The sequence below is a fragment of the Molossus molossus genome, unplaced genomic scaffold, assembly GCF_014108415.1.
Source record: "Molossus molossus isolate mMolMol1 unplaced genomic scaffold, mMolMol1.p scaffold_m16_p_20, whole genome shotgun sequence".
NCBI classification, from domain to species: domain Eukaryota; kingdom Metazoa; phylum Chordata; class Mammalia; order Chiroptera; family Molossidae; genus Molossus; species Molossus molossus.
In genome coordinates this window covers 39,320,851-39,328,573 of record NW_023425356.1, presented here as the reverse complement: position 1 = coordinate 39,328,573, position 7,723 = coordinate 39,320,851, and the positions used below count along the sequence as shown (strand labels likewise).

General features: G+C 41.9%; 1 pseudogene; it reads right to left on the bottom strand.

Moving 5' to 3' along the window:
- Window positions 1-1,782: 1,782 nt before the first annotated feature.
- LOC118636983 lies at window positions 1,783-3,117 on the bottom strand (annotated as a pseudogene).
- Window positions 3,118-7,723: the final 4,606 nt, after the last annotated feature.

Genomic DNA, 7,723 nt, shown 5'->3' with positions numbered 1-7,723 from the left:
ACCCAGGAGGGACCCAGAGCCTGGGGTCCGCCGACTCTCGCTGCAAGGCACACTGAGCAGGCCAGTCGCGAACACGCAGCTGCTCGGGGACCAGGTCTTTGCCAAGAAAGGGGATCCCCAGTCACGGGGAAGAGTTTGAGTTGACAGCGGCAAACGCACACTGCATGCTCACATCGTTTTCAAGATGGTGCTGTTTATAACACAGTCGAGTGTTAATTAATCTTGCTATCACCACCTTCCCTTCCTACTTTGGCACCAAGAGCTACAGCAGTGTAATTGCCTAATAAATAGGAAATTAAGTTCGCTGATATCAAAAATTCTTTTAAAGTTCTTAATTCAATCCATTCAACAGGTATCTACCGATGAAGTGCCGAATCTTAACTTGTAGTATTTAGTAATAGTTTAGAGGTAGGAGACCTGGGAAGTCATGCAGAATGCCTTACGTCCACATTTTATTACACATTGTAAAACTATTCAAATTATTAATTTGTTTAGAAAAAGTAAATTCTTACAATTCTACTGTCTCTATGGATTTTTCTGTGGTTATCTTCTCCATGTTTTTTTCATATCCCTGATACTTTTTTATCTTAAATTCTTTTTTTTTTTTAAGGAATACAAAGCTATTTTATTGACCACTGTTCACCAGTATTTACAATAAGGTAAACAATATACAGTTGGGTAACTACAAAGCTATTGTTTTTCCTGGTCTCTGCTGAACCAGTAACCCAGACACTCAGACTGAACCTACATGTTCAGTGGATGAGTTGGAGTAAAGAGAAAACATGCAGGTCAAGGGCTCAGACTACAAAACTTTCTTCACCGGTTTGTCCCAGCAGGTCCTAAATCGCCAAGGTCTCTAACAATCTGATTAGGTTTCCATGAATAAAGTCTTACACATTCCATGATCATAACTTTTCAGTCAGTATAGCACAGGGATTTCAACTTCTTGTAAAGGAATGGTTTACTAGGTGAACCCTTTAAACAAGTGTTGCTTGTCTAATTAAAACACGAGTTTGCCTAGTTTCCTCATGCAAGTGGGAAGGTTGGTAGTGATAGAATGTTCCTTTCAGGGGTTTTGCAAATAAACTTGCATTTATGATTGTAGGTATGGATGCTGATATAGCTACTTTGAAATTGTCCAATTTAAAATGCTTACATTATATTTAAATTGCCGAACTAATTATAAATTATCTATTTAATTTCAAAGGTTAAAGCTGCAGGAAAAATTTCAGTTTAACTTCAAGTGATTTATTTCTTAGGTTGCTGAAAATGACGGCAGCCCAGAAACAGGAACTTATCTATGGTTGTGAAAAGCTGTTTTTGTTTTGGTAAAAAAAAAAAAAAGGAAAATCATTTACATATGTATACACACCAATACCCCCCCCCCCCATAAACAAAAAACCCACAATGATCCTTAGGTATATATGAGTTAAACACAAATTCTGACTGAGTAATGACTATGGAGATTTCCCCCAACATTTAGAAAAGCTTTTCTCCAATGCAGAGGAAAAAATACACCATGGTATCAAATGTTCTTTTCCTATAAAGGAAGCAACTACAGAAAGCTTTTGTTCAAAGTAACCAATGCTATAGATGCACCCTCCCCCCCCCCCAACTACTCCCCCAGTACTACTTCAAAACAAACAGATCAAACTTGATTTTCATTAGACATTAGAATGTAGTTCTTTCTTCACACTAATAAATCGGGGGGGGGGGGAGGACAAGATCCAGATTTTATATATATGTGTATATATAAATATATATAAAAAGCAATGCAAATAATTATTGGGCTTCATCTTCTGGACAAGAATGGCAAGTTAGTCTCTCTCCATAAAAAGCAATTACGATGTGAGGACACTTCATATTTGCCTCTTTTGCCAGCACCAAATCGGCCTCATCTGAATCTTTCCATTTCATGAGACACATTAACTCTCCACTGCTGTCTGTGGCTCCAATTATCGTTCAGGATCAAGACCTCGGCAAAGCCTCTTGGTGTATCAGCAGCATCTCTTTTCTTCTTTGATTTGCTATCATCAGATTCACTGTCAGATAAAAACTTTCTTGTTGTACCATTTTTTTTCTTTACCAGCTTTTTGAGAATTAAGAAATGCTCCAATTAACTCTGCACCATCTATATTCTCTTCAGGGTCCCAAGTAGTGTCAGCATCTGTGGATCCTTCGTCTTCAGGAAATACTCCACCTTCCCATTCACTCCACGTCGGTCCCATACTTTTTCCACTACAGATTCTTCAAGTTCTGCCTCTTCAACTTTTTTACTCCTTCCCAGCGTCTCTATCTTACATTCTTAAGAACTTACACGTGAAATATCAGAAACTTTAAAATAAAGGTAGTAGAGAAATGATAACAATATTTTATTTTATTTTTTGCAAAGAATGCTAGAGACACAGAGACATCTCCCCTGGATCTCAAAACACATTTTCAAATGTTATGTAATAAGCACATACTACGCGACAGAAAACACAGTCTGGTATTGAGACAGATTTGTTAAAAAATAATCACCGAAAGAAATAGAATACATTTTATTTTTCACACTTAAAAACCTACTTCAGGCTAAATTTTGCTTTTGGTGCGAAGCATTATTTTAATTTCCTTCGATAAGAAAAATTATATTTTAATTTCCTTCAATATGAAAGTGTCCCAGAACCATTCATGAAATCCTATATGCCTTCCTCCCGGACCAGCAGTGTGCGCTTCATCGCGTGTCTACCAGCATTAAGACACAGCCCTCCTACGCCCCACTCACTGTGTGACACAAATCTCCACCATGACCCACTCACTGTGTGACAGGATCTCCACCATGACCCACTCACTGTGTGACAGGATCTCCACCATGTCCCACTCACTGTGTGACAGGATCTCCACCATGACCCACTCACTGTGTGACAGGATCTCCACCATGACCCACTCACTGTGTGACAGGATCTCCACCATGTCCCACTCACTATGTGACGGGATCTCCACCATGTCCCACTCACTGTGTGACAGGATCTCCACCATGTCCCACTCACTGTGTGACAGGATCTCCACCATGACCCACTCACTGTGTGACAGGATCTCCACCATGACCCACTCACTGTGTGACAGGATCTCCACCATGACCCACTCACTGTGTGACAGGATCTCCAGTATGTCCACTGACTGTGTGACAGGATCTCCACCATGTCCCACTCACTGTGTCACTGTCCTCGCATTAATGCAGGCTCTCCGAGCACAGTAGTCTGCTCCAGGGCAGTTTATTCATTTGGAAGAGGTAAGATGGGCTTAGACACTGGTTTCTGTGACGTAGGCAGGAGATCATCTGAAAGGCATCCCCAGAGAATGAGCCTGCTTTAGGGTTTATGAATTCTAAAAGTGAACACATCCAACACCAGCTATAAATCACCCTGCGTGTTGTGCTTTTTTCCTACTATCCCCAAACCGCCATTAAAATTGTGCTACATTCTATACCCTTGTCCCATCTTTCACCCTGGGAAATAAGAGGAGATACAAGGAAGTAATGAGATGAAATAGTACAAGGAAGGGCAACCACGGGGAGGCCACGCTCCATAAATACATCCACGTCTCTGCAGCAGGGCTTCCAAGCAAAGAACACGGGCAACTGTGTTAAAGGACAACTGAAGAGCACCCTAAAGACAGAGCACCTGGAGAGATCCCGAGCCCTAGCCCCCGGAAGCATTTGTGGGGATCGCAGAGTGGGGAAGCAGAGATCTTTCCTTCCTCCCCAGAGCGGATTTCTCTCCCCTCACTTTCCATTCTCCCCACTTCCCTCCAAGCCACAGAGGAGAGGAGAGGCAGATGTATCAGCAGCTCCCATATAAATTCCAGGTTTTACCATTACTCCCCTGGAGGGCCAACCCCTGTGTGCACAGGTATATATGGGGTTCACTGTGCCACCTCAGAGAATTAGGTTTGGGGAGCGGAGGCAGGCCGTTCTAGGAGAAAGGTTTGTTTCTTGATCCAGAGGTCTCATGTTTATAGATAGAGGTAGATAATATTGATATAAATATAGATATAGATATAATGTGGATATGGGTATCAAAACAGACATATGGAGCCCTGGCGGTTAGAGCATCAGCCCACCGACTGGAGAGTCCTGGGTTTGGTTCCCGCTAAGGGCATGTACAGTACCTTGGTTGCAGATTGTCCTGGGCCCCAGTTGGGGTTGTGTGGGTGGCAACCAGTCGATGTGTCTCTCTCACATCAATGTTTCTCTCTCTCTCTTCCTCCTTCTCTCCCTTCCGCTCTATCTGAAGATAAATGCAAAAAATGTCGTAGGGTGAGGATAAAAAAAAAAAGATAGACATATAGAGACAGAGATAAAAAACCATGGCAGGTCATTGTTATCTTGCAAGTAGGAGAATATTTCAGACTTCTCACAGCTTCAGATTCCACAGCAGCTACAGTCCAAGTTAAATTAATTTGAAGGTCATTGAAAATTATCTTGTGTGGACTAACCAGTGGCCCACAGTCAGCATGGGGACCAAAAACCTAGGGGTAGATGATTCTGGGTCTGCAAAGGGCAACCAGGACAGATCTAGTCAAGTTTCCGGTAACTCGGTGGAGCAAGAACATTGGTAATAGACTGAACTTCCTGCAGTCAGTGGGGTTGAGAGATGAGACTGCAGAGACGGGCAGGACTATGACCAGAACTAGCAATGACACCCTGAAGAATGTGGCCTCTGCTCCACAAGTAATAACACTTCGAAGCAATCATCAGATTTGCGGGGTTTGGTTTTGGTTTTGGTTTTTGAGGATCACTCGGACAGCACTGTCTAGCATAAATTATAGGAAGTGACTAGCGATAAGGAGGGAAATAATAGAGACCATTATATCAGTCTAAGTGACAAGTGGTGAAGTCTTCAACTAAGGTCTATGATTTGAGTCATTAACGGGTGTTCAAGTATCCCAGAACCATTCATTAAGCGGGTGTTCAAATTAGATCTAGCCTCTCTGGTGATTAAAAATGCATTTGTTGCCGACTCCAGAATTTAGATGATAGCAACTGTGCTCCTGGGCTCCTTCAAATGACCTCTACAATTAATTCTCCGTTACAGAGTCTCTTGCTTCCCGGCACCTTATACTAAATGTTCAGCAGATTCCTGAGTCGCACCTTCCCCTGAAAGGGTCTCCCTACTTGTGTGCCCTCAAGAAGGGTGTCTCTTTCCCTTTCTTCCTCCTCTTCCTCCTCTCACTCTGTAGCCCTTAGGGAAGACAAAACAGGAACACCAGAAAGATCTGTTTTCTTCCCTCGTGCCTCCCTTTCCTCCTCTTTCTTCTAATTATCCACCTCCAACTTCTCAATTCCCTCCTGTTATTCTATCGCTGAACACTCCCATTGGTACCTAAAAGCTGACATGACCTTGACCCTAGCTGAAGCCGAGGGAAAAGTGTGGGGGCCTTCGGATACCTCAACCCCCACACGCCTGCGGTCCTAGCCCCCCCCCCCGCCCCCCCCCGCTGCTGGCCCCGCAGGCTTTCGAGCCTACACCTGTGCTGTGTCCTGACTCGGTGCCTGTCTGAGGCCTGCGAATTCTACACCCATTCACGAGCCTGCCTCTCTGACTGCTGCCGCCCACGTCGCTTTGTCCTAGGAAGCACTTGACTCAGAGAGAAGCTTAACTTACACTCATCATAACCCTACACGTAGGCATAAAAGAGGTCATCTCCCTGTTACAGATGGGAAACCTAAGTCACAGAGGCATGAAGTGACTTCACAGTCACTCAGGTAATTAGTGTCAATGCCAAGACAAGCAGCCTGGCTACCTTACTCATTGTGTTACTGTTTCTAGGACGGCATCCTAACCCGTTAGAAACATTTTTTTCACACCAAAGGTTTTCATTCTTACCCAAGGATTCAGTTGAAGCTTTCTACAATACTCATAGAGGAGAAAAAAAAAACAACAACTTAGCCCTGACCGGTTTGGCTCAGCAGTTGGAGCGTCGGCCTGCAGACCAGAGAGTCCCGGGTTCAGTTCCCGCTAAGGGCATGTACCAAAAAAAACAAACAAACAAAGAAGCTTAGAATAGCCTATCATGCCATGATTCAGACTGCCTTTCTCTTTAAAAGAAAAAAAAACTTAAAACTTTGTCAAAACACTTGAGCTGGACCCAAACCAGAGAATTTAAACAGTTATCTGGAATCTAAGAAAAAGCCCTTTAAAAATATTGCCAACTGTCCAGATAATAGGGGTATGTGTTTAATAATTTTATTAGTATAATCAAAATTGAATTCAGTTTCCATCCCTTCCACATATAAAAAGAACTGAGGAAAAATGAAATCGAAAGATTGTTTTAATCATGTCACTATATGATTGTACTATTTTCTCCCAGAAATACAAATACTTGAATCAATAGGTTAAAAGATAAGCAAATACCTAATAGATAACTTGATGCTGTCCCCAAAGACATTAAATACAACTGAAGTTTAAAAAAAAAAAAAAAAAAAAACCTTGAATTTACATTAAAGGTTACAAACTCTCACATGATCTCAAATAAAATCAGATAGCTTTCTTTCTGCATCTGCCATAGGAATATTTCAGTAAGGTTCACAAAATAAACATTTTGTTTTAAAAGTATGTATCAAAATAAGAAATAGAATATAAAAGGTTTAGTAACCCTCTCAGATACAATTTCAGTATTCAGTGAATATATAAATTTTACATGTTTAAAGATACTAATTGGCTTCAGGTACCTTGAAGACAATTATCAGTTTTTTTAGTATTTTTTTTCTTTTTTCTCCAGCTTTATTGAGATATAATTGAATATAACATTGTGAAAGTTTAAGGTGTACAGTGTAGCAAATAGAGAAATAGCTAGATATAGTGAAATGATTACTACAATATATTTAGGTAACAAATATATCACCTCACGTAGTTATATTTTTTTAAAAAAATAGCACTGGCCAGTGTGGCTTCATTGGCTGAGCATCTGCTCATGTATCTAAAAGTTGCTAGTTTGATTCCTGGTCAGGGCACATGCCCAGGTTGTAGGTTTGATCCCTGGTCAGAGTGTGTATGGGAGGCAACCGGTCAATGTTTCTATCTCAAATCTCTCTCAAGTCTCTCTCCCCCACTTCCTCTCTCAATAAAAACATATTTTTTTTAAAAAATTTAAAGAGCAGGAAACATTCTCAAATTTATTTTACAATGTCAATGTTACCCTAATACCAAAGTCAGATAAGGACACTACATGAAAAGGAAACTATAGGCCAACAACCCTGATGAATATAGATGCAAAAATTCTTAACAAAACCCTGATGAATATAGATGCAAAAATTCTTAACAAAACCCTAGCACACCAAATTTGACAACCCATTAAGAGGATCCCAGGCCATGATGAAAGGGGACTCATCCTTGGCATGCAAGGATGGTTTGACACAGCTCAGCTCTGCCTGTCTGAGTTGGATGAGGGTCCTACCTCAGCATGGCCACTGCTGCAAGCAAGAATGTGGTCCATGGAGATCTGAGCCCAGGTTGCTGTAAATGCCATCTCCTTTCTCTCTATCTGATTCCCAGTGGCCCAGCCTCAAAGGTTCTTCCATTGACTCCCATGAAGGAGACCTGAGTGGGCCTCCTGGAAAGCGTCCTGCAATGACATCGGAGAATCATAGGTCCAGGAGCCCTTCTCAGGGTAGTGCTGTGCCAGCCTGGGGGAGGGGCAAAGCAGTCAGAGTGACCCTGCTCCTCTTACCCGTCTAGTTCAG